General features: G+C 37.9%; 1 protein-coding gene across 3 annotated transcripts in view; it reads left to right on the plus strand.

Annotated features, from left to right (window-relative positions):
• LHFPL3 (LHFPL tetraspan subfamily member 3) overlaps positions 1–27,951 on the plus strand; it is a 650,778-nt gene that overhangs the window by 398,964 nt on the left and 223,863 nt on the right. The gene's annotated exons all lie outside the window — the stretch shown is intronic.

Below are 27,951 nucleotides of genomic sequence, written 5' to 3' on the forward strand. Positions count from 1 at the left end.
AAGCCTCACACTGGGTCAAATCTTAGGCCCGAGCATGCAACAGAGAAGACAGTCCGGAGAGAAATGTTTGCTTCTGTGATATAGCACCGTTCTTAGTGTGATTTTTCCTTCTTGTTGCAATGGTGTTCTTTCCTTAGAAAGAGTGCACGGCCGTGTAGCGAAGCGGAGCAGCCATGCTCCGCTGGAGCCTCTTTTTGCCCCACTCGCAAGAGTTTCATGCAAGAGGACAGTAGACAGACATAGACAGGTCACACTCACAGTTTTTCACAGTTGGGCCCCACTGGGCCGGTGTACTTTCGTGGGTTTTCCCCGCCTGGTGTCACACACAGGGAGCCGGCTTTTGCAAAGTCTTGCCGGTTTTCATGCTCTGTAGTCCCTCCCTGAAAATGGCCTCTGGGCGAGGGAGTTTTCTGGAGCCTCTTTTTGCCCCACTCGCAAGAGTTTCACGCAAGAGGACAGTAGACAGACATAGACAGGTCACACTCACAGTTTTTCACAGTTGGGCCCCACTGGGCCAGTGTACTTTTGTGGATTTTCCCCGCCTGGTGTCACACACAGGGAGCCGGCTTTTGCAAAGTCTTGCCGGTTTTCATGCTCTGTAGTCCCTCCCTGAAAATGGCCTCTGGGCGAGGGAGTTTTCTGGAGCCTCTTTTTGCCCCACTCGCAAGAGTTTCACGCAAGAGGACAGTAGACAGACATATACAGATCACACTCACAGTTTTTCACAGTTGGGCCCCACTGGGCCGGTGTACTTTCGTGGATTTTCCCCGCCTGGTGTCACACACAGGGAGCCGGCTTTTGCAAAGTCTTGCCGGTTTTCATGCTCTGTAGTCCCTCCCTCAGAAATCTACTTTCTTTGAATGAACAAAGTGCCACCCATTGCCTGTAACCCGCCCCCCACACACACACACACCGCATCTATTCAATCTAATCACCAGGGGGCAGTATTGCCTACTTTGGGCAACTGGCTTACACTTCTTATGGCAAAACTCCAATGTATAGATGTCATACAAAGAATGCAAGTCTTTGTATGACAATAGGTGTCTACTCTGTTATATACTTGGTCAATAATTTGGTTACAGAATAGATAAGGAAAAAGAAAAATTCCCTTTTTCTTCAGAAAGTACTGCACTGTTTGCAAGTATTTGGTTGTTGCTTCATTTCTCTGATAGCTGCCTCTTTTCTCTTCTGAGTGTCCATTTTTCTTTTTAAAGTCTGTTACATTACTTTATTATCTTTGGTTTTCTATAATTATAAAGTTACCTTGTATCTAATATCACTTATCCTGTTCAGCATTTAGTGAATTTTTCAGTCTACAAATCCCCTTCTTCCAACTTTGCAAAGTTCTGTGTTCCTGAGAGCTTTTTCTGTTCTGAATCTTTGAATGCTACATTATGCTGATCCTTTAGAGGTTATCACTCAGAAGTACATTTGTGTGTTACATGGAGAATTAGAGTTGTTGAGTTTTTTATTTTTAATCCTATTCTTTCCTGACATTTTTAACTCATTTAATTTATTTGTATTTATTTTGTCTGATACACTAATTTTTCTTGACATATAACATAATAATTATTAATCTTTATTCAGAATGAGGCCAAAATAGGCTCATTGTCATCACAGAATATCTAAATAGGTCTTACTATTCAGTGGGTTTTGATTAGCGATGGGCCACCAGGAACTAGAGAGATAGCACAGCAGCTAGTACACTTGTCTTGTGCACAGCAAACCCAAGTTTGGTCTCCAGCATCCCATATGATCCCACAAGCCCTGCCAGGAGTGAGCCCTGAACACTGCTGGGTGTGTCCCAAAGACAAAAAGAGATGAGCAACCAATAAACTGACACTATATTTAGAGACAGAATAGCAGGCCCTTTTCTCTGGCAAAGGGATGTGTTGCAACTGTTTTTGATTGAAACTCAACCATCAACAACTTCTGTTGTTATCATAATTGAGGGATAAAAAGTCAATTTCAATCATCGTTGCTTTAGTTCTTCCCAAATAATTATTCACTTTCTTTAAAGGAAACACTTCAGTATCTTATTGAGGTATGCACTTTTGATTAATGGGCATTATGCATCTAGGAAGGATGAGGCTAACTCTTCCAATAGACACCTTCAATTAACCTCTGAATCCCAGTGCTCATACTGAACTCAACTTGGTTTTTTGAGTAAGACATGAGATAGTACAAAATGAGATAGTACATTTCTCTTCATTCATGTCTCCTTCCTCTATCTGCTGACATAAAATTGTGAAAGACTTCAACTGCCGATAATAGTTCTCTCTCTCCACAGTCTCATTTGTGGTAGAATTATTTCATTTTCCTATATTACCAGTTGAACTCAGAACAGTGAAATAAACATAATGGTCAGTCTCCTCATTGGTAAGGAAACTTTGTCCCATTTATTTTAATATGAAGAAACTTTCCTCCTTTCTATTTTTTTCCAGAATTTTTTAGAATTCTCATGTTTATTTTCTAAGCATTTTTGCTAGACAAATTTTTGTTGGTTCCTGGCCTTTTCAAATCAAAATAAACTTTTATAACCGCATCTTTGATGAATTTATTTCAGTTCTTTATAGCCAAATCTGTGGACTCAGATTCTCTGTTCTGTATATAGGGTAAAAATTCTACAAATGTCAACTTGCTTGGCCTAGTTGATTATATTATTCAGCTTCTGTACTTTGAGACTGTCTTATCTGTCAAATTCTAAAAGAGGTTTATTAAAACCTACCACTGTCATTTCCTCCTCAAATGTTAATCAGTTTATCCTTATGTATTTGTATTATGTCCATATCTAATTTAGTACATAAAGAATTATACCCCATTTTTCTCATAGATATGCTCTTGTCATACATAAATTTCTTTGTTCTATAAACTACTTTGAACTTTGATTTCTAGTACTTTTGTTCACTTTGCACTAACAAGGTTTATCTTTTTCCATACCCTTATTTTCACTTTGTCACATTATTTTAAACATGACCTAATTATTCTTAACTTATAATTGGATTTTTTAGCAAAATATGAGAATATATTTTGATATAAAAATTAGACTTCACATTTATTCTTTATGTCATTCTTTAATTTTCATATTATCTCTCTAATTTGTCAGGTATACTGCTTAACATATTTCATTATTTTTTTTCTATATATTTTTCCTGTAATTTCTTCCCATTTATTTCCCAACCATGAGTAGAACAAGATAGCTAGAGAGGGCTGAATTGAGTATTTTCCTTTCCCCAAATTGATTAAACTTTGATAATCCCTATAGATAGTTTCTTTGAAGCCATGCCACGTTTAGAAAAACTGAATGTTCTAGCATATATTGCATATATTAAAAAGGTTCTTTCTTCTCTTCTTCCTACTAGAGATACAAGATATTTTCCCATCCTTTGCTGTAAGGACCTGTCAGAGTTCTAGAAGTTAAACTCCACAGGAGAGTGGGAGGCTACCTGTAAGGACCCCTGATATTTTTAAATCTGTCCTCCCATTCTGAGCCTCCAGCAAATTCCCAATTACAGTTGAAGTTTTTTCCTATCCAGGCAGTAATTTTCAAGGGGCTATATAATCTCAACTTTTTGCTCTGATATGTTGTAATTCTTGCATATGCCTGTCTTTCTCTCCACTTTGGGACATGGGACTTTTCCCTGTCTCTGTCTCTATCTCTGTCTCTCTCTTTCTCTGTCACTCTCTCTCTCCTCCCTCTCTCTCTCTCCTCCCTCTCACTCTCCTCCCTCTCTCCTCTCTCTCTCCTCTCTCTCCCTCTCTCCCTTCCTCTCTCCCTCTCCCTGTCCCTCTCTCCCTCTCCTTCCTCTCTCCCTCTCCTTCCTCTCTCCCTCTCCTTCCTCTCTCCCTCTCCTTCCTCTCTTCCTTTCTCCCTCTCCCTCTCCCTCTCCCCTGACAGGTCTAAGAACTGTTGACTTTTAATTTCTTCAGCTTTTTGTTTTTTATTATTTTTTTTAGAATGGATGGTAACTTCCACGTTCCTTACATGGTGAACAAAAACACTGGAGTCCTTCTTACCTAAGCTGATAAGATCCCTCAATGTTTCTCCACTTTTTTAATTTAGAAGTTCTAATTGTGTTCAGTTCTGCTAAATTTCACTTTCCTGTCCCCACATCTTTAATGACAACTACTTTTTTTTGCCTATTTTACATGTTAAAGTCAACATCTTTCTCTCTCCAAAGTATTTCCTTTGCCAATTTATCTGGCATCCTCAAAAATATCTAAGGCTATTATAATCTACCTTACTTTTCTCCAATAGAGTCCTGGAGCTTGTTTATACCGACTCTTATCTCTTCTAAAATCCATATTTGATGACATTATCTTGATAGTTTGAAATGGGCTATTGAGTATTTATATGTTAGAAGTTGGCAGACACTGAAGCAGTTCTGTTAATGAGAATCATAAACTATTAGAGAGTTTATTTCTTTGTTTATAATTGGTAATGTTTTGTTTAGTTGTTGGGGCCCAGGGCTTAATCTTGGCTCTGTACTCAGGGATCATTTCTGGTGATTCTTGAGAGGCTATCTGGGATGTTAGGGATTGAGCTCAGTTTGGTCATATGTGAGGCTAGCACCTTACCATCTTTACTATCTCTATGATACTAAGTTGTTCCTCCTTTCCTTTGCTATTTGCCATTTCTACATTCACTAAAATGTGTGGTGTTTCTGAACTGCTTCCAAATTTTAATAAGGTGTCACTTACCTTTCTCATAGCTGACCCGCAAAAGCCAAAAGTAAACCCTGAGTACTATCATATGTAGCCCCAAAACTAAATCAAACCAAACAAACAAAAAGACCACTTGTAAATATGAATAGTAATATTGATTGGGGGCAGGTGCAGAGAGGATGGATGGATTTCACTGTGTGCCTGTAAGTCAGAAAGAGAATGAAAACCACTGAAAGATCTGATCCCCAGCTAGACTAGTAGATGATGCTGACCAATGTCCTGATCCTTCCAGGCATGATGATGAGAAATCAAAATTTGACACTAGGCATTCAACATTCCAGGTGCCACAGAAGCAATTGCATCATCACTCAACCATATCTCAAGTACCTCTCAAGTCAAACCCAATATATCATTGTCCCGAAAAGTGGATGGATTGAGACCTAGGTTTATGCTCCATTAGGTTAATTTATTCAAACCATTTCCCAGGCTATAGACTGTTTAGTCAGGGAGCATAGGAAGCCTAGGTTATCTATCCAGCCAGTTCACTAAGAAAAATGTGTCAAATTTAAGATATATCAGCCTGGGAACAATAAAAAGAATACCCCACTCTATCTCTCCACTGTGAAAACTTGTTGGTCATATATAATCTGTAAAACTGGAATCCTGTTAGGAGAATTAACATTGTTAAAATGACTATCCAAGGGCCCTCGCATATAGCTCAGGCATTTAGCTTTTGCTTTATATTTGTAGGTTTGATTCCTGATGCTGCACAAAAAATGTAATGATAAATAAATAAAACGACCCAATACATTAAACTGGTACAATGCAGTCCTTATCAAAATTAAAATAGCAATAGTAGAGAGAGAGGTCAACTAACCAAGCATATGCTTTATGTGCAAGAAGCCTGGGTTCAACACCTGGCACTACATGAAACCCAGAGCATAGAAGTGGAAGTAGTCCAGAGCATTGTCAGGTGTGCCCCCCCCTCCAAAAAATCCAGTAGGTCTCTTTAAGGACATTAGAACAACCATTAGGGAAGTTTGTATGAACCACAAAATAGCCACAACAATCCTTAGGGGGGAAATGAACGCAGTGAGCATCACATTCTCTGACTTACTACACTATAGTATTATAGTAAACAGAACAGTATAGTTTTGGAATAAAAATACTCAGACAAAACAAACAAACAAACAAAATGCTCAGATCAATAGACTAGAATCAGAAGACTGATTGCCAGATTCTCAGAGAGGAAGTGTGGGGAGGGGAGGAGAAGAATAAAGGAGATCATGAAACAATGGGGGAGAGTTTCGGGCATGTTAGTGATTTCTGAGCAACATTCAAAAACCTGGCATTGAAAACAAAGGCATATCTATCTTCATCTCAAATTTGGCATTGGTAACATATTGTTGTTTTGGGACGCTTCAAATGAAATAAATAGTCCAAACTCTATGGAAAGCGATATGGAGATTCCTCCAAAAACTAGAAATTGAGCTCCCATACGATCCAGCTATACCACTCCTAGAATATACCCTAGGAACACAAGAATACAATACAAAAACCCCTTCCTCACACCTATGTTTATTGCAGCACTATTCACAATAGGCAGGCTCTGGAAACAATCAAGATGTCTTTCACCAGATGAATGGCTAAAGAAACTGTGGTACATATACACAATGAAATATTATGCAGCCGTCAGGAGAGATGAAGTCATAAAATTTTCCTATACATGGATGTACATGGAGTCTATTATGCTGAGTGAAATAAGTCAGAGAGAGAGAGACACAGAATAGTCTCACTCATCTATGGGTTTTAAGAAAAATAAAAGTCATCTTTGCAACAATCCTCAGAGACAATGAGAGGAGGGCTGAAACTTCCAGCTCACTTCATGAAGCTCACCACAAAGAGTGGTGAGCGCAGTTATAGAAAAAACTACATTGAGAACTACCATAATCATATGAATGAGTGAGGGAACTGGAAAGCCTGTCTAGAGTACAGGTGGGGGTGGGGTGGGATGGAGGGAGATTTGGGACATTGGTGGTGGGAATGTTGCACTGGTGAAAGGGGTGTTCTTTACATGACTGAAACCTAATCACAACCATATTTGTAATCAAGATGTTTAAATAAATAAAAAATACTAAAAAAAAAGAAAAATATAAACCCAAATAAATATCAATGAAAACTAAAAGAAAAATCTTATTTTAAAAATCAAAAATAAGAGGAAACAAAGCTTATCTAGAAATCAAGACAGAAATTTGTTACAAAGAAAACTCAAATAACATCCTAGAAAGTACAAATTTGGGGATATGCAGACACTTAGGATGTGCAAATGTATCTTTACTATGACTTTTTTGCCCCTCAAGCTGAACCATAGTTACTTCAAATTCGAAGACCAAGACCAGTATGAGGTATGGCAGTATACTACTTTGTGTAACATCATGTAGTGGTCAGAACAATGCCTCACCCCCCCCCCCAATGATTTGGAAACAAGTTAGCGACATAAATACTTTGAAGTAGAACCGACAAAGAACCAGATGGGGTGGGCTTGGGGAAACCTGTATTCAGTGGGTCAGGGAGGAGAACATAGGGGATAGGATTGGATGGGAACATTGTAAGTCTAAAAATCCATTATAAATAACTATGCAAATCAGTGTCTACATTTTTAAAATTTAGTTTTTTTGTTTTTAAGTAGAAGAGGTGATATGAGTCAAGAGAGATGATACATTAAAGGAATTTGACTGAAGTTGTAACAATATTACAATGATTGGGGCACTTGCCTTGCATGCTGCTGACCTAAATTCAATCTCTGGCACCCCATATGGACCAGGAATGATTCCTAAGTGCAGAGCATAACCGGTGTGCTACCAACCAAAATGACTTGTCATTGCTGCCCTTGAAATTAGAAGGGATATATCCCTAGAAATGGTATAGCTGGATCATATGGGAGCTCAACTTCCAGCTTTTGGAGGAATCTCCATATCGCTTTCCAGAAAGGTTGGACTAGATGGCATTCCCACCAGCAGTGAATAAGAGTTCCTTTCTCTCCACATCCCCGCCAGCACTGCTTGTTCTCATTCTTTGTGATGTGCGCCAATCACTGTGGTGTGAGATGGTACCTCATAGTTGTTTTGATTTGCATCTCCCTGATGATTAGTGATGTAGAGCATTTCTTCATGTGCCTTTTGGCCATTTGTATTTCTTTTTTGTCAAAGTGTCTGTTCATTACTTCTCTCCATTTTTTGATGGAGTTAGATGATTTTTTCTTGTAAAGTTCTGTCAGTGCCCTGTATATTTTGGATATTGGCCCCTTATCTGATGGGTATTGGGTTTCTCCCACTCAGTGGGTGGCTTTTGTATTCTGGACACTATTTCCTTTGAGGTGCAGAAGCTTCTCAGCTTAATATACCGTATTTTCCGGCGTATAAGATGACTTTTGAAACAAAAAAAAAGTCAACACCGAAAATCGGGGGTCATCTTATACGCCGAGTATATCCCGAAAAATATTTCAATATGCTGCTAAACAAAAATTGTCTGAATATTGCCACAAAACAAATTTTCCAACTCGATCCTGCACCAATCACTGCAAGGCTGCTCGGACCACCTCTCTAACTCAGCCAATCCAAGCAGGCTTTTTATGCATGCAAATTGGACAATGTTCTGGACCCGAATCTACACTGTAAAAAGCCTGCTCAGATTGGCCAGAGTCAGAGAGGAAGTCTATTACAGTATAACCTTTGAACTTTTGCTTGTTGTGATTGGCTCACTGTGGTACATGAGCATAGGAGCACATGCAGCACAGGAATGTTCTGTCTGATACAGCGAATATAAGCCTAAACCTATATTTTTAACTGCAAAATTAGGGGGGGTTGTCTTATACGCCTAGTCGTTTTATACGCCAGAAAATACGGTAGTCCCATCTGCTTATTTCTGCTTTCACTTGTTTGGAGAGTACTGTTTCTTTCTTAAAGATGCCTTTAGTCTCAATGTCATGGGGCATTTCACCTACATGTTGTTCTAGGGATATACCCTAGGAACACAAAAATACAATACAAAAATCCCTTCCTCACACATATTTATTGCAGCGCTATTTACAATAGCCAGACTCTGGAAACAGCCTAGATGCCCCTCAATAGATGAATGGCTAAAGAAACTGTTGTACATATATACAATGGAATAGTATGTAGCCGTCGGGAGAGATGAAGTCATGAAATTTTCCTATACATGGATGCATATGGAATCTATTATGCTGAGTGAAATAAGTCAGAGGGAGAGAGATAAACACAGAATGTTCTCACTCATCTATGGGTTTTAAAAAAAATAAAAGACATTTGTGTAATGATTCTCAGAGACAAAATAGAGGAGGATTGAAGAAGCATCTCATGACGTGAAGCTCACCACAGAGAGTAATGGGTGCAGTCACAGAAATAATCACACTAAGAACTATCATAACAAAATGTGACTGAACGAGGGAAGTATAAAGCCTGTCTAGAGTACAGGCTGGTATGGGGTGGGGGGGGAGGGACACTTGGGACATTGGTGATGAGAATGTTTATATATATATAAAATGCTTAACAAAAAGAAAGAAATTGGAAGGGACTGTGAACTATATTGGGCAATGCAGGCAATTTTTAGAAATCAGAAAAGTCAAAATAATGGTCTATAACATGTAGTCTCCAGAAAATAATGTTTGATATGAGCTTTGGACCATATCTAAATTCTTATCTACAGAACTATAAAATACTTATGTTGTTGTAAGCACCTGATTTTGTAGTGATTTGTTGAAGCCACAATAGAAAACTGATTTACATTACAATGAGGAAATGTTTACTATAGTTTGTATCTTACTTGAATTCATTTTTTCTGATGACAATCTTTTATTCTTTCTAGCCAACTTCTTAAGTACACTATATTCATATCACATAAAAAATTCTGCAGTACCATGAAAGAAATTATTTTTCTTGCTTCTCAGACTTTGGTCAAATGTATTTTTCCTTTCTTTTGCATCCTTTGCTTTCATAGCCACTCATTTTCTATCTAGGATCTGCCACTTAAAGAGACTCTTAAATCCTTTTCTACTTTTTTAATTTTTATTTTTATTTTAAATATTTTATTGAAGCCATTATGATTTACAAAGTTTTTTCATAGTTGTATTTCAGTCATACAATGCATCAGGGCCAATCCCACCATCAGTGTTACCCTCCACTAATGTTCCCAGAATACCATCATAACAGACCCATTTTAAGTTTTGATTATTAAAGTCTGGATCTTGTGATTTCATTGTTGTTGATTTTAGTTCTGTCCTTTTTAACACCACCAATGAAACTGAGACCACTTGGTCCCTAACCCCTTTGTGTTTCTCATCCTCCACTCAGTTTCTTTTCTTCTCCACTATACTCTGGGACAAAGTGTATTTGAGACAATTCTCATTTAATTCATTGCATTCCTTCATGCAGTTATTCTAAAATGATATTATTCTATAGTTATCCTTCTTCTGACTTACTTCATTTAACAAAATATCTTCCAGTTCTATCCATGTTTCAGCAAATTGCATGGTTGCATTATTCCTTACAGCTATGTAGTATTCCATTGTATATATGTACCACATCTTCATGATCCATTTGTCTGTTGTTGGATATCTAAGTTGATTCCAGCTTCTAACTATTGTACTGATTGCTGCAGTGAATAGCAGTGTACATACATCCTTTTAGATTAATTTTTTTCTGTTCTGGGGATAGGTACCCGAGATTAGGATTGCAGATAAATTTTGAATTTACTGAGAACCCTCCATAGTGTTTTCCATAGGGGTTAAACCAGGCAGCATTCCCACCAGCAGTGGGTCAGAGTTCCTTTATCACCACATCCCTGCCAACAGAGATTGTTCCCAGTATTTTTAATATGTGCCATTCTCACTGGTGTAAGATGATATCTCATTGTTGTCTTGATTATATTTCCTATAAAGATAATTGATCAATGAGCATTTTTCCATGTGCCTTTGAAATGACAAAATGTTTACCAATAAGGAAATGTTTATTTATAGTTTGTGTCTGACTTGAATTTTAAAAAAAAATCATATTTTGTCCCATGGCTTTTTTGAGGGGAGGACTACACCTGGCAGTAGCCAGGGGTTAGTTCCTGACTCCTGCACTCAGAAATCACTCCCTGCGGTCTGGAGGGACCATCTAGGATGCTGTGATGGTATTCTGGCCCCACCAAATGACATTTTGTTATATATATATACCCTTTCCAAGGTATTGTACATCTTCAAAGAGAAATCTTTATATATATAGAGACTTTATATATATAAAGATATATATATATAAAAATTTCTTTTGAAGATGTACAATACTTGGAAAGGGACTGTGGCAATGTTGTATGGTGGAGAATGTGATCAGCTTTTTATTTGCTAGACAGTGTTCAACTAGATCATCCCTGCTTTCAACTATTTCTGTTTTCTTTCCTACAAATATAAGCTTTGGTCATAGCCTATTTGACTTCATCAAGAATAATAATATCTTTTCTAAGAAAACTGATAACTGCAGTTATGAAGTAAAGTAACTGGCTCGAGGAATGTCAGGGGTTAAGCCACAAAGCTCCCTGTGCACATTCCAAAACATTCTCTTCAATCCCCTGGGGCCACTCTAGCTCATCTGTTCAAAGTAAAAGCCTCTCTGGGCATTTTATTGGCAGATTAACTGCAGGTAATATCTTGAAGGCATGTCTTCTAGTTCAGGCATTGTTCTTTAAATGTCCTATTGGCCAAGGTTCATCTATATACTTTAACTTCATAATGTGAAGTTGAAAAATGTGTGAAAATCTTTGGACAGAATATTAACACAACACAAGCTAACTTTCTTTCACCTTTTTTTTACCAACTTTATTACATACATGTTTGTGTTTGGGTTTCAGTCATGTAAAGAACACCCACCCATCACCCAGTGCAACATTTCCATCGCCAATGTCCCAAATCTCCCTCCTCCCCACCCAATCCCCACCTGTACTCTAGACAGGCTTTCTATTTCCCTAGTACATTCTCCTTATTAGGATAGTTCAAAACCTACTTATTTCTCTAACTAAACTCATCCCTGTTTGTGGTGAGCTTCATGAGGTGAGCTGTAACTTCCAGCTCTTTTCTCTTTTGTGTCTGAAAGTTATTATTGCAAGAATGTCTTTCATTTTTCTTAAAACCCATAGATGAGTGAGACCATTCTGCTTCTTTCTCTGTCTCTCTGACTTATTTCACTCAGCATAATAGATTCCATGTACATCCATGTATAGGAAAATTTCATGACTTCATCTCTCCTGACAGCTGCATAATATTCCATTGTGTATATGTACCACAGTTTCTTTAGCCATTCATCTGTTGAAGGGTATCTTGGCTGTTTCCAAAGTCTTGCTATGGTATATAGTGCTGCAATGAATATAGGTGTAAGGAAGGGATTTTTGTATTGTATTTTTGTGTTCCTAGGATATATTCCTAGGAATGGTATAGCTGGGGCATATGGGAGCTCGATTTCCAGTTTTTGGAGGAATCTCCATATTGCTTTCCATAAAGATTGAACTAGACGGCATTCCCACCAGCAGTGAATAAGAGTTCCTTTCTCTCCACATCCCCACCAACACTGCTTGTTCTCATTCTTTGTGATGTGTGCCAATCTCTGGGGTGTGAGATGGTACCTCATCGTTGTTTTGATTTGCATCTCCCTGATGGTTAGTGATGTGGAGCATTTTTCATGTGTCTTTTGGCCATTTGTATTTCTTCTTTGTCAAAGTGTCTGTCCATTTCTTCTCCCCATTTTTTGATGGGATTAGATGTTTTTTTCTTGTAAAGTTCTGTCAGTGCCTTGTATATTTTGGAGATTAGCCCTATGTCTGATGGGTACTGGGTGAATAGTTTCTCCCACTCAGTGGGGGGCTCTTGTATCCTGGGCGCTATTTCTTTTGAGGTGCAGAAGCTTCTCAGTTTAATATATTCCCATCTCTTAATCTCTGCTTTCACTTGCTTGGAGAGTGCAGTTTCCTCTTTGAAGATGCCTTTAGTTTCAATGTCCTGGAGTGTTTTACCTACGTGTTGTTCTTATATCTAATGGTTCGGGTCTGATATGGAGGTCTTTCATCCATTTGGATTTAACCTTCATACATGATGTTAGCTGGGGGTCTAAGTTCAATTTTTTTGCAAGTGGCTAGCCAGTTGTGCCAACACCACTTGTTGAAGAGGCTTTCTTTTCTCCATTTAGGATTTCTTTCTCCTTTATCAAAAATTAGGTGATTGTATATCTGGGGAACATTCTCTGAGTATTCAAGCCTATTCCACTGATCTGAGGGCCTGTCTTTATTCCAATATGATGCTGTTTTGATAACTATTTCTTTGTAGTAAAGTTTAAAGTTGGGGAAAGTAATTCCTCCCATATTCTTTTTCCCAACGATTGCTTTAACTATTCTAGGGTGTTTATTGTTCCAAATGAATTTCAAAAGTTCCTGATCCACTTCTTTGAAGAATGTCATGGGTATTTTTAGAGGGATCGCATTAAATCTGTACAATGCTTTGGGAAGTATTGCCATTTTGATGATGTTAATCCTGCCAATTCATGAGCAGGGTATGTGCTTCCAATACCGCATGTATTCTCATATTTCTTGGAGCAGAGTTTTGTAGTTTTCTTTGTATAGGTCTTTCACATTTTTAGTCAAGTTGATTCCAAGATATTTGAGTTTGTGTGGCACTATTGTAATTGGGGTTGTTTTCATAATTTCTTCCTTATTACTATTGGTGTATAGAAAGGCCATTGATTTTTGTGTGTTAATTTTGTAGCCTGCCACCTTGCTATATGAGTCTATTGTTTCTAGAAGCTTTTTGATAGAGTCTTTAGGGTTTTCTAGGTAGAGTATCATGTCATCTGCAAACAATAAGAGCTTGACTTCTTCCTTTCCTATTTGGATTCCCTTGATATCTTTTTCTTGCCTAATCGCTATAGCAAGTACTTCCAGTGCTATGTTGAATAGGAGTGATGAGAGAGGACAGCCTTGTCTTGTGCCAGAATTTAGAGGAAAGGCTTTCAGCTTTTCTCCATTGAGGATAATATTTGCCTCTGGCTTGTGGTAGATGGCCTTAACTATACTGAGAAAGGTTCCTTCCATTCCCATCTTGCTGAGAGTTTTGATCAAAAATGGGTGTTGGATCTTATCAAATGCTTTATCTGAGTCTATTGGTATGATCATGTGATTTTTTTTTCTTGTTGTTGATGTTGTGTATTATGTTGATAGATTTACAGATGTTAAACCATCCTTGCATTCCTGGGATGAAACCTACTTGATCGTAGTGAATAATCTTCTTAATGAGGCACTGAATCCTATTTGCCAGGATTTTGTTGAGGATATTTACATCTGCTTTCATCAGTGATATTGGTCTGTAATTTTCTTTTTTCATAGCATCTCTGTCTGGTTTAAGTATCAAGGTGATGTTGGCTTCATAAAAGCTATTTGGAAGTGTTTCTGTTTGTTCAATTTCATGAAAGAGTCTTGCCAGGATTGGTAGTAGTTCCTCTTGGAAAGATTGAAAGAATTCATTAGTGAATCCATCAGGGCCTGGGCTTTTGTTTTTGGGCAGACATTTGATTACCATTTTAATTTCATCAATAGTGATGGGGGTGTTTAGATATGCTACATCCTCTTCCTTCAACCGTGGAAGATTATAAGAGTCCAAGAATTTATCCATTTCTTCCAGGTTCTCATTTTTAGTGGTGTAGAGTTTCTCAAAGTAGTTTCTGATTACCCTTTGAATCTCTGCCATATCAGTCGTGATCTCTCCTTTTTCATTCCTAATATGAATTATCAAGTTTCTCTTTCTCTCTTTCTTTGTTAGGTTTGCCAGTAGTCTATCAGTCTTGTTTATTTTTTCAAAGAACCAACTTCTGCTTTCATTGATCTTTCGGATTGTTTTTTGGGTTTCCACTTTGTTGATTTCTGCTCTCAGCTTTGTTATTTCCTCCTGTCTCTCTATTTTTGGGTCCTTTTGTTGAGCACTTTCTAGTTCTATGAGCTGAGTCATTAAGCTACTCAGGTAAGCCCCTTCTTCCTTCCTGATGTGTGCTTGCAAAGCTATAAATTTTCCTCTCAGTACTGCTTTTGCTGTGTCCCATAAGTTCTGATAGTTTGTGTCTTTATTATCATTTGTTTCCAGGAACCTTTTGATTTCCTCCTTGATTTCATCTTGGACCCACTGGTTATTCAGTATGAGGCTGTTTAACTTCCAGGTGTTAAAGTTTTTCTTCTGTGTCCCTTTGAAATTCACAAATAATTTCAGAGCCTTGTGGTCAGCAAAGGTAGCCTGCAATATTTCTATCCTCTTGATATTATGGAGGTATGTTTTATGTGCCAGCATGTAGTCTATCCTGGAGAATGTCCCATGTACATTGGAGAAGAATGTGTATCCAGATTTCTGGGGATGGAGTGTCATATATATATATATATATATATATATATATATATATATATATATATATATATATATCCACTAGGCCTCTTTCTTCCATTTCTCTCCTCAGGTCTAGTATATTCTTCTTGGGTTTCAGTCTGGTTGACCTGTCAAGTGTTGACAATGCCGTGTTGAGGTCCCCCACAATTATTGTGTTGTTATTAATATTATTTTTAAGATTTGTCAACAATTGTATTAAATATATTGCTGGACCCGCATTCAGTGCATATATGTTTAGGAGAGTGATTTCTTCCCGCTCTACATACCCCTTGATTAATATAAAATGTCTATCTTTGTCCCTTACAACCTTCCTGAGTATAAAGTTTGCATTATCTGATATTAGTATGGCCACTCCAGCTTTTTATTTTTTGGTTTTTGGACCACACCTGGCGGTGCTCAGGGGTTACTCCTGGCTGTCTGCTCAGAAATAGCTCCTGGCAGGCACGGGGGGCCATATGGGACACCGGGATTTGAACCAACCACCTTTGGTCCTGGATCGGCTGCTTGCAAGGCAAACGCCACTGTGCTATCTCTCTGGGCCCTACACTCCAGCTTTTTTATGGGTGTTGTTTGCTTAGATAATTTTCCTCCAGCCTTTTATTTTGAGTCTATGTTTGTTCTGACTATTCAGGTGCGTTTCTTGTAGGCAGCAGAAGGTTGGATTGAGTTTTTTGATCCATTTAGTCACTCTGTGTCTCTTGACTGGTGCATTTAGTCCATTGACATTGAGAGAAAGAATTGTCCTGGGATTTAATGCCATCTTTATATCGAAATTTGGTGTGTCTTTTGGTTAGTCTTGTCTTAAATTAGGTCTTTCAGTTTTTCTCTTAAGACTGGTTTTGAGTCTGTAAAATTTCTGAGCTGTTTTTTGTCTGTGAAACCATGTATTCTTCCATCAAACCAAAAAGTAAGTTTTGCTGGGTACAGTATTCTAGGTGAAGCATTCATTTCATTTAGTCTTGTCATAATATCCCACCACTGCTTTCTGGCCTTGAGTGTTTCTGGTGACAGGTCTGCTGTAAATCTCAAGGATGCTCCCTTTAATGTAATTTCCCTTTTTGATCTTGCTGTTTTCAGAATTCTGTCTCTATCTGTGGGATTCGTCATTGTGACTAGGATGTGTCTTGGGGTATTTTTTCTGGGGTCTCTTTTGGTTGGTACTCTTTGAGCATGCAGGATTTGATCACATATATTCTTTAGCTCTGGAAGTTTCTCTTTAATGATGTTCTTGACCATTGATTCTTCCTGAAAATTTTCTTCCTGGGTCTCTGGGACTCCAATGATTCTTAAGTTGTTTTTGTTGAGCTTATCATAGACTTCTATTTTCATCTGTTCCCATTCTTTGACTAATTTTTCCATTGTCTGTTCATTTGCTTTAAGTTTTTTTCCAATCTCCCACTGTATGAAATTGTTATTTATCTCATCTTCCACAGCACCAATTCTATTCTCAGCTTCTGTTACCCTGTCCCAGAGCTTATCCATTTTGTCATTCACTTTGTTTACTGAGTTTTTCAGGCCTGTTATTTGACATGTTATTTAAGTTTGGAATTTTGTTATTTCTGTCTTCATATTTTCTTGTTTCTTGTTAGTGTTCTGTTCAACTCGATCCATGGTTTCTTCGAGTTCTTTGAGCGTCTTCCATATTGCTTGACTAAAGTCCTTATCTGAGAGGTTGATTAGTTGGATGGTCATTATCTGGTCATCAGAATTGTCATCTTCATTCTCTATGTCTGATGCTGGCCTGCGTTGTTTCCCCATTGCCACACTTGTATTGTGGGTTTTTCTACGTGTTGTGGTGGTATTCATTGGCTAAATGGTGTACCCAGCCACACTCCTCTGGCTCCACCCTTTCTGGGTGGGTCGACTTGCCTCTAAGGGAGGGGAGTCCTCCATAGATGAAGCCTTTCACGGGATCAAATCTTAGGCCTGAGCATGCAGCAGAGAAGACAGTCCAGAGAGAAATGCTGGGCTTCAGTGATCCATAACAGTTCTTAGTGCGATTTTTTTTCCTTCTTGTTGGGATGGTGTTCTTTCCTTAGAAAGAGATCATGGCCGCGTAGTGAAGCGGAGTGTCCGTACTCTTCTGAAGCCTCTTTTTGACCCACTCCCAAGAGTTTCATGCGACAGGACAGGAGACAGACACACACCTCTTTCACCTTTTTTGACCTTGTTTTGTTCTCAATTTTTTTGCATGCCTACCACTAGTCTCTATTCAGCTTTTCTTGAGATAATTTCTTGTTCCAAATCAGCAATATTCTCCATAGTAGCCTAATGGTTCTCAAACTATTTATTTTCCAAAGTCATAATAAGTTGTTTTAAAGGCAGATAAAAGAATGAAAGTCTGAAAAAAAAAATTTTAAATATAAATGGGGAAAGTAAGAAAAAAATCAAACAATTTACCACAGTTGTTTTTTTCTTAGCAGTTTTTGTTGTGGATGTAATAAATCTGTTTTGTTTTTAACGGAAAAGGTCAAATAAGTTTGAGGGCTTCTAGTTTAGTGTATGGCTGTCATAATAATTTTATAAATCCTTTATGCTGAGATTGTGGGAAAGATGTACTGAAGAGCTATAACTCAGAAATGTGTTTAAAAGTGTTTGCCTCTTGGGTGGAACTGAAGGATATAATATTAGGGGAGAAAGTATAAAGAAGAAAGACAACTAGTGGATGGTATCACTTATTTGTGGTATATAGAATAATAACAGATAAAGGGAATCCATGGTCTCAAAGATTACCCTAGCCCTTGAGCCTAGAAATGAGGACTGGGAAGGAATGAAACTAAGGGGAAAGGGGACAGGAAGTAATGGATAAGGACCAGGGACCTCAAACACATTGGTGGTAGAGAGGTGGGGTACCGTGTACCTATCTAAACTACAAACCAACAGTACTTGTACATATGAAAAAAACTACAAGAACCAAATTTTAAAATGTTCTTGTCAAGGAGGCTGCCTGGGGTGTGAGAGAAAGGACACTGGTAGAGGAAGTTACACTGGTATTAGAAGATTGGGGTTAGAACATTGCATACCTGAAACTCATCTAATAATAACTATTTAAATCATGGTGCCTTAACATCTTAATTAATATTAATTTTTAAGTGTGCCTCAAATTTGCACTTATATTTCTTATGAAAGACTAAAAAGCACTTAACATTCTTAAAATTTCTTAGGATTACACTTTGACCTTTTTGTATACAATATTTTTCCACAGTTTCTTTAAACAATTAATTTTTTGCCATTTGAAGTTTCTAGGCACTTCTGGAGAATTAAATAGTTATCAAGCTGTGTGGATGAAAAGTTCACCACTCTAATGCTAGTGCCAAATTCTGTTTTAGGAGAGTGTCTAGAAATGGGCACTCTGTCTCTTTGGGGACTAACGGGTTTGAGAAATTTAGTCCTCACTAAGAAGAAATTCATTTGTTCCAAGGTCACCCCTTGCAGTGAGAAATAAAATGTTAGTGGCTAGATTGACCTAAGATTCCTGACTTTAACTCGAGCCAACTATGGCATTACATAAGTCCCAGAGCATGAGTTGGGAACAAGGCTGGCACCTTCTCTCCTCTCTGCTGCACAGAAGATACAGGGTCAGCTTCTAAGTTGTTTCCATAAGCTCAATTATGTCCCAGAATATGTGTTGCAGAAATGTGTGGAAAAATCCTTATGCATTGCTAAAAATGAGTAATGGAGGCAAATGGCAGGCAAACTACTAAAGAATCTAGGCCAGAGTTGCCAAAACTTATTTGATCTACCAGGCCTTTTTCAGGTGAAGAATTTCTCACCATCCCCTGAACATCAACCTTCTTTAATTGAACCAACAGAAAGAACCCCTTCCTTGTACCAGAAGCAACTACACTGCCTCATCCCACCCCCAAATCTGGATCATTTAATGCATCCATGCAAATGTGCGTGCACGCACGCGCACACACACACACACACACACACACACACACACACACACACACACACACACTGGTAGAGAGGGTAGTGTCACCCACTTTGGAGAATACTTATCTAGTCCTAGGTTCCCTGTTTTACATATAAAATAGCCTTGGCACAAATAGCCACGTGAAACAATGCCACAGAGGAGCAGTTATTAGTCCATGTTACCTCGTTTTGGATATTATCCTGGCTAAAATGTATTTTTCTAGAAGAACAGTTACAGAAGCCCTACACAGAGTTTTTTTTAATATGACTTCAAACTATGGCTGAAATGAAATATAGATTCTAGCATGTAAAAATGTGGCCTCAGGCAGGCACACTCCTATAAAACTGAAACATATTTGTGATCTGGCAGAACAGTTTTGAGTTTGCTGAAATGCTAAGTAAAACACTGGCTTTAGAGGCTAGAAAGATGATATAGCTGGCAAAGCTCTTGCCTTGCATATGCCTGACTTATGCTCAATCTCCAGAACCATATGGTCCCTCCAGTCCTGCTAAGAGTGATCCCTGAAAACAGAGGCAGGAGTAAGCCCTGAGAACTGCAGGGTGTATCCCTCCACCTCAAACAAACAAATAATAATAATAAAAAAAAACACTGGATATGGAAAAAGTTTTTAATTACCTAAAATAAAAAATATTTCACTAAAATATAGATGAGAAACTAATAGATCCATACCTTTACTGGAGGGGGGTGGATTTGTGCCACACAAGGCAGCCCTCATGGATTATTTCTGATGCACTCAGAAGTCAATATGGGCTGCTGAGGATTGTAACTGAGTGCAAGACAAGCACCTGATCTGCTGTAGTAACTCCCTGGCCCCTGATTCATATCTTTTTTTTTTACTTGAAGAATAAATTATACTATAGACAAGTAATCACTTATAAATGAATAATATAAAAATAATATTCATAGCCATAAACACACATTTATGTGTATATGTACATTATATATAATATTAATGAATAAATGTTTTTTAAGAGGAAATGAAAAATGCTTACCTTGGGAGATAGCTCTAAACCTGCTATACTCAGTCCTAGTACCTTTCTTCTCCAAGCACTACCAAGTGTGGCTCTGGTAATCTCTGATCATTGCTGTGAAGAGCACTTTCCTAAAAAAGTATTTGTCTAAAACATTGTCATCTTCAGATATCCAATGGGAGGGGAAAAGAAGGATAGATTTTCTTGTGAAATATGCATAAATCCAAATATACTTATATTATACAATAAAAGCTCATTAATTCCCAATTCACACATTTGGAATTTATAATTACTCTAATGTTCTTGGCACTACATCTAAGACAAAATTCTGATTAGGTAAAATACTAGTATAAACAAGAGAAATATTTATGTATATAAGAGCTAACAGTTTCAAGGCATCGTTTTAGTACTCACTGTTGTACTCAGAATAAATCTCTAATCATAAACATGTTAGGCACTGCCAAGATTCTGTAAGTGTTCTTAGTATGAAATCCAATATCCTAAAGTGATTTCACACACATCTGTGTTGTTATAACTAAAACATAATAGCATGTGGATGTGTTAAAAACATTTATTCCAAAGCTATATTGTCTAATTCAGATGCTGCCAATTGTTCACTTGAACACAGCTTATTTGAAATTTCTTTGGTCTGCACTTGTTCTTTCATGTGAAAAAGAAAAGATCAAGGCTGGGGGTTATTCATGAAGTCAATGAATGACAACCATTTATTATTTCTCTCTGCAGTGGACTAAATAAATATTGTGTCCCTTCCAAATTTATACAGGGATAAAGAGATCATACCAGAGCTAATGAATGCAGCCCACCTCTTTATCCTTAGCCTTATCCCCCCCTCCCTCATTACCAGATGCAGACAGCCTTCAAGACCAGTGAGCACTGCAGGGTCTTAGCAGCACCACATCCTCTGGCCCTCATACTGACGACCCACACACACTGACCCACCCTTATATTGAACCCCCACTCTCACACTGAACCACAGGAAGGTTTGGCCTAGGTTTGCTAGAAGAAGTCCTAGGTCACCTGAGCACCACTTGGGAGACACTCAAAAAAAATCCCTTTTCAAAAGTATGAAAAATAGGGAAGTATGATACATTGGGGAGTCCACTTTGCAACTGGTTATAATAAGTATTGATGCATAATAAAAAGCATAGCCAGCAACCTTATAATACAACTAAGACTATAAAACATGACCAACACCATTCTCTTGCACTCTAGAAGTGGTAAATGCTATTCTGAATTGTGGGGTTTTATTCTCTGATTTGTTAATAATCATGGATGTATGCAAAGTGTTTGATTTTAATAATTTTAAAACTATCTGAGTGGTCTTTTAAAAAAATCCCTATGTTGAAATTCTAATCTAGGGTGATTGTGAAGAGATAGGACCTTTGGAGAGTATCAGGATGGGAATGGGAAGCCCGAAATAAATGACCTTATAATAAAAAGGCAGTAAACCAGTGCACTAACTTATTCCCACCTATGTGAGGAAATAACCAGCAGGCAGCCATCCTCCACCCCTGAAGAAGGTGCGCACCATAAAGAGGCCACATGGGTGCCCTCATCCAGACTTCATTCACCTTCCTCACTGTGACACTCTGCTGGAAGAAGAGGCTGGCAGGGAGGAGACCAAAACTTGCCCTATATGATGAGAAAGCTTAGAAGGAAGAATATGGCTTCAGCTATTCACCTCAGAGAGCCCCTAATGCTACTGAGTTAATGCTACTGATCCTCCTCCTCTCCTGCAGTACAGGAAGCTCTACCCGTGTGAAATGAATAGCACAAGAGGCAAACAACTCCTAAGGAAAGCTAGAAGGATGAGGGATCAAGCACTAAGTTCAGGAACTTGCTCATGAGAGGAATAGAAGTAGAAGGGACCAACCACAGTTTGGAAAAATCTTGTGGGTAGTCAGCAGAAAGAACTGTTCTCAGGATGATGCATTGGTGGTGGTAAATGTTGCACTGGTGAAGGGGGGGTGTTCTTTGTATACTGAAATCCAGTTACAATTATGTTTGTAAGTCATATCTGCTTAAATAAAGAACATTATTTTAAAAAAAGAAAGAAAGGAAAACGTGTTCTCTTCATGTTCCACTAGCTGTCTGTGAGAATTATAAGAAATGATTCATGTGTATTTGCCCCACTCATGCTGAGCACTGATAAATACCAGCTATTATTATCATATGTACAATTAGCTTTATGATTTCAAGTTTTTTGTTTGATTCCAAGATCACTATCAAAAAGTCATCCAGTAGCAAACTAGAGTACAAACTAGAGTAATTGGGGCCAGAGATGGGGGGCTGGAGCAGGTAGAGCAACTTGCCTTGCACATGGCTAATCCAGGTTCAGTCTCCAGCATCCCATATAGTCCTTTGAGCACCACTCGGAGTGATTCCTAAGTGCAGATCCAAGGAGTAAACATTGAGCACTGACGGCACGTGTGACTCCAAAACAAAACAAAACAAAAAAACTATGTTGTACTTATAAGAGAAAAATTCTGATTTATTTGGGGAAAATTAGCGACTTGTACAGATAATTCAGCTCAAGTTAGGGTTTGTTTGTAGGGTCGTCAATGTAGCTCACCTGACAGTACTTGAGGAGCCATGAGATGTATGGGGATAAACTCTGAATCTATACATACAATGTATGTGCACTAACCACAAATTTATCTCCCTGTCACTCACTGCAACTTTGAAAGGTTATTGTAACTTTTGTACTCCCCAAACTAAATGCACATAAAATTATTCTAAATATAAAACCAAGCTTTACTAAGAGTATCCCAAGATACTCCACTTCTGTAAAAAATTTTTGGTTATTTGGTTTTATTGTTGTTTCAGGTTGTTTTAGGGTGTTTCAGCACCTGGCTGTGCTTAGGGTTTACTCCCTGCCCTGTGCTTTGAGATTACTCCCAATGGTGCTTAAAGGCCATATGTAAGGCAAGCAACCACCTAACCCACTATACTAATTCTCTGGCCCAACACCTCTGTATTTTTATATCCTGGAGTGTTTGGTTTCCAGATGTCAACTGGCATATAAGTAGAATGCCTTTATGAATAGCACAAATACTAAGTTTAGGTTCCATTTGCCTCCCATGTACTGAGGAAGAAGCAGTAGAAATGATTTGTATATCCCCTTTGTCAGGGGTTTAGAGTGATGATCCTCATGTGGAAGTTCTCTCTCTGCAGTCTGGCAACTTGGCTGGCATCTATTTCTTCAATATCCCTGAATAGTTGATAGTTAAGTGAATTCAGGTTCCCTTTCCTCCCCCCCCAACCAAGTTCCCCTTGAGTGCTTCAGCAACACGAGGCAATTTATCATGCTTTTGTGCAACAGTGCATAGACTTTTTCAAGAATGAGTTTAGACTTTTTCTTCCTGTCCATAAAAGAAGCAGTTCTTCGGTTCACAACTTCAAAAGTCCTGACTAAGAAGTTGAACCTGCAGTATCAGCTGGCTCAAGTGATTCAAATCATAGACCCCCAATTGTGTGTGTGTGTGTGTGTGGTGTGTGGTGTTTTTCATCCTGCTTTATTTTCCATTGGAGAAAGACCTAATTAAGAATATTTGTGGATTTTCTAAGGATGTATTCTTCACAGAGGGGTTACATTCAGCTCTTTGGCAAGAAAAATGCCAGAGCAATTAGTGGCTCTGGGGACTATTAGTTGTTTGTGTACTAGTTCAGAAAAGCCCTTTGTGGCCATCAGAGCCTCTATACAGAACTTCCTTTGAGAAGAGGGACGCTTCCTCATCAATTAGAAAATGTTTAAAATTGAAATCAATAGTCATACCCTCACAAGGGCTCCTTATTATATAGTCCAAATCCTAAGTCATTGTGGCAGTGGACTTTGAGTACACAGGTTTCTTTTCATCATTCGTCTATGCTCACCTCCATGCTGTCAGCTCTTTTTAGTATGCAAGGATGTTCCCTAATATACTTCCTGTAAACCTGCTGCTGAAATGAAGGGAATATATGATTGTGAAGAAGGTGGCATTCTAATAATAAACCAATTTTTGGGATAATAGCCCAATTGGAACTAATTCTTCAGTGTGGACAGAAAGAAGCGTGTCCATATTAATCAAATGTTCTGGTGCAATGTAAACTGCAATGTTTAGTAGAGGAATAGTACTGCATCTTATAGGATGATCAATTCTTAACCAGCAACAATTATTTATAAAGCCAAGAAAAAATATTTAATCTTTGGTTGACTAAGTAATTAGGCCTGGAATCTTGCAAGTAACTTCTTAGTTGAGGATTAGAGAAACAACTGTTAACTTTCAGTATTTGTACAAATAGTGCAGGTTAATAAGGTTTTAGTTTATAGAATGTCAGAAAGCAGAATTTATTAGAGCAGTCAAGCAATGGTGCAGACTGTAAAAGCATAGCTTTCCAAAGAAGACACTGAGTCTTAATTTTAACTATATCAATGACTTAAGTTAAATATATAAGAACTTTTAGAGGTCTTTGTATTACAAAAATAAGAAAAAAAAGGCAAAAAGTGGAGGATTGGAGGGGTGGATAAAATTTATATATTCACAAAGCTTTCAGAGGAATAGGATGTATTTTAATTGGATTTAAATGATAAAAATCTATTTATAAAGTTGGCATGTTTCTATGACTTGCATAGCCTGAGAACAGCCAGAGTATGTTTCTTAGACATTTTCCCCCAGGAAAAAAAAGACATGATATAATTACCCTAGATTTTATCTTAAGACTTCCTTAAACAGCCATGTCCCTTAGATTTTGAAAATAAAAATTCCATTTCTCTCTGTATACATATGTGCAACAAATACTTCACAACTGTGAGAAAAGATGATCTTGTAGTTTGCTACAACTTAGACGAAAAATGAGGATGTTATGCAAGTGAAGATGAGTCAGAAAACCAAAAGTAATGCTGATGGTCTTGTTCATTTGGGGATATAATGGAATGGAAAGGGAAGGGAAAAGGGAAGGGAAGGGAAGGGAAAAGGGGAAGGGAAGGGAAGGGAAGGGAAGGAAAGGGAAGAGAAAAGGGAAGGGGAAAAGGGAAGGGAAGGGAAGGGAAGGAGAAGGGAAAAGGGAAGGGAAAGGGAAGGGAAGGGAGAGGAAAAGGGGAAGGGAAGGGAAAGGGGAAGGGAAGGGAAAAGGGAAGGGAAGGAGGAAGGAGGAAGGAAGGAAGGAAGGAAGGAAGGAAGGAAGGAAGGAGAAGGAAGGAAGGAAGGAGGAGGAAGGAGGGAGGGAGAAGGAAGAGGGAAGGAAGGAAGGAGAAGGAAAAGGGAAGGAAGAGGAGAAGGAAGAGGGGAAGGAAAAAGGGGAAGTAAAAGGGGAAGAAAAGGGGAAGGGAAAAGGGAAGGGAAGGAGGAAGCAAGGAAAGAAGGAAGGAAGGAAGGAAGGAAGGAAGGAAGGAAGGAAGGAAGGAGGGAGGGAGAAGGAAGAGGGAAGGAAGGAAGGAGAAGGAAAAGGGAAGGAAGAGGAGAAGGAAGAGGGGAAGGAAAAAGGGAAGGAAAAGGGGAAGGGAAAAGGGAAGGGAAAAGAAAAGAGAAAAGGAAGGGAGGAAGGAAGCAAGGAAGGAGGGAAGCAAGGAGGAAGCAAGGAAAGAAGGAAATAGAGAGGAAAGAAGAAAAAAGAAAAAGAAAGAAAGAAAAGAAAGAAAGAAAGAAGAAAGAAAGAAAGAAAGAAAGAAAAGAAAGAAAGAAAGAAAGAAAGAAAGAAAGAAAGAAGAAAAGAAAGAAAGAGAAAGAAAGAAAGAAAGAAGAAGAGAGAGAGAGAAAGAAAGAAAGAAAGAAAGAAAGAAAGAAAGAAAGAAGAAAGAAAGAAAGAAAGAAAGAAAGAAAGAAAAGAAAGAAAGAGAGAGAGAGAGAGAAGAAAGAAAGAAAAGAAGAAAGAAAGAAAGAAAGAGAAAGAAAGAAGAAAGAAGAAAAGAAAAAGAAAGAAAAAGAAAGAGAAAGAAAGAAAGAAAGAAAGAAAGAAAGAAAGAGAGAGAGAGAGAAAGAAAGAAAGAAAGAAAGAAAGAAAAGAAAGAAAGAAAGAAGAAAGAAAGAAAGAAAGAAAGAAAGAAAGAAAGAAAGAAAGAAAGAAAGAGAGAGAAAGAAAGAAAGAAAGAAAGAAAGAAAGAAAGAAAGAAAGAAAGAAAGAAAGAAAGAAAGAAAGAAAGAAAGAGAAGAAAGAAAGAAAGAAAGAAAGAAAGAGAGAAGAGAGAGAGAGAAAGAGAGAAAGAGAGAAAGAGAAGAAAGAAAGAAAGAGAAAGAAAGAAAGAAAGAAAGAAAAGAAAGAAAGAAGAAAGAAGAAAGAAAGAAAGAAAGAAAGAAAGAAAGAAAGAAAGAAAGAAAGAAAGAAAGAAAGAAAGAAAGAAAGAAAGAAAGAAAGAAAGAAAGAAAGAAGGAAAGGAAAAAAGAAAAAGAAGAAGAGTTCCCAGTTACAGTTCCCAAGGGTAACAAACCCGAAGACATAATCAAAAGAACAGGGAGCTGAGTAGTCTAAGTAGTATTTAGACTGTGTGGGGGAGAGACCAATAGACAATGTTGGAGAGATTCTGACACACTGGCGCAACACACCCCTGCAACCATAAAACAGTAACTTCAATACTATTGGAAACTGATACCTCCATTTTTTTAAATCACATATCAAAAATTATAGTACAGCAACAGCAGGTAGTACACTTGCCTTCCATGCAGCTGACCTGCCACCTCATATGATTCATATGAGCCTGCTAGGAGTGATCCCTGAGTACAAAATCAGGAATTAGTCCTGAGAACCACTGGGTATGGCCCCAAAACCTTTAAAAAAAAAAAAAAAGTTTGCTTTTTGTTACTTTCAGCAAAAGAGCCATTGCAAAAATTTTACTCAGCCCTAAAAAAATTTAATCTGCCTTTTGTAGTAGTGTGGAGAGTAATACTTTTTGACAGTTTTGGGAATTCTTTGGTCTTACTAGTCACAGGACTCTATCTTAGTGTTGCCATCAATCTTTCTAAGCTGCTTGCCCTGGAAACAACCTCTACATGATCATTTCTCTATTCCGCCCTCTCATCTCCTTTAAGCTCCTCTAGCACACAGTTTCTTTTCTTCTTTGGAGACTTTGTATGTGTCATTTTCTGGAACATCTTTTCTGTCAATTTTGCATGTTGAATGCTTAAGATAATTCCGTTTAAAACTTTTGCAAGAGATGGCACCTCACCTGTTCGACATCTCTAAAGAAAAACCCACCTATAATTCTCCATCTAAACTCTTTATTTCTTTCCTACCCAGTACTTATGACAACTGACAACTGTTTTATATACATATTTGCTCTTGCTTAATGTTTGCCTCTTTTCTAGCCAACACATAGGCTCCACATTAACAAAAACCAATCCTGTTAACCAAAAAAAATAAATAAATAAAATCCTGACTCCTATATTACTTGTTCCAAGAATCATATGTGGTACTCCATAGGAGATACTTAATTAGTGTTGGTTTAAAGAATTAAAAAGGATAGGTAGGAGCTGATGAATTTACCACAATCAGATATTATTGCACTAGCCGATAAATTTTTTAGAGATAAGGAGAATGGCAACAATAGCTACTTACTTGCTTTCATTTTCTAAGAATTCATTCTTATAAAAGTTGCTCAAATGAGTCCCACAAAGATATTTGGGAAACATAAAATAAGTATTTTCCTTGAGTTTCTGAATTCCCTTAAAAATTCTGCAGTGCCACACTACATTGCCATATTTTTCAGTCTTTTAAAATTTGAGATAGAACAGAGAATAGAATAAAAAATATCAGAGTGCATTGCATGTGGTATCTTGTCAAGAAACATTTCACAGTGGCTGCCTCTGTGTGTGTGCTGTATGTATGTATGTGTGTAGGGGGTTCACTGATTGAAATTACTTTTTACTGTGACTCAAAGTCAATATACACTCTGGTATTTTTTCTGCTATCCTAATCCC

This window comes from Suncus etruscus, chromosome 1, assembly GCF_024139225.1.
Source record: "Suncus etruscus isolate mSunEtr1 chromosome 1, mSunEtr1.pri.cur, whole genome shotgun sequence".
Lineage (NCBI taxonomy): Eukaryota > Metazoa > Chordata > Mammalia > Eulipotyphla > Soricidae > Suncus > Suncus etruscus.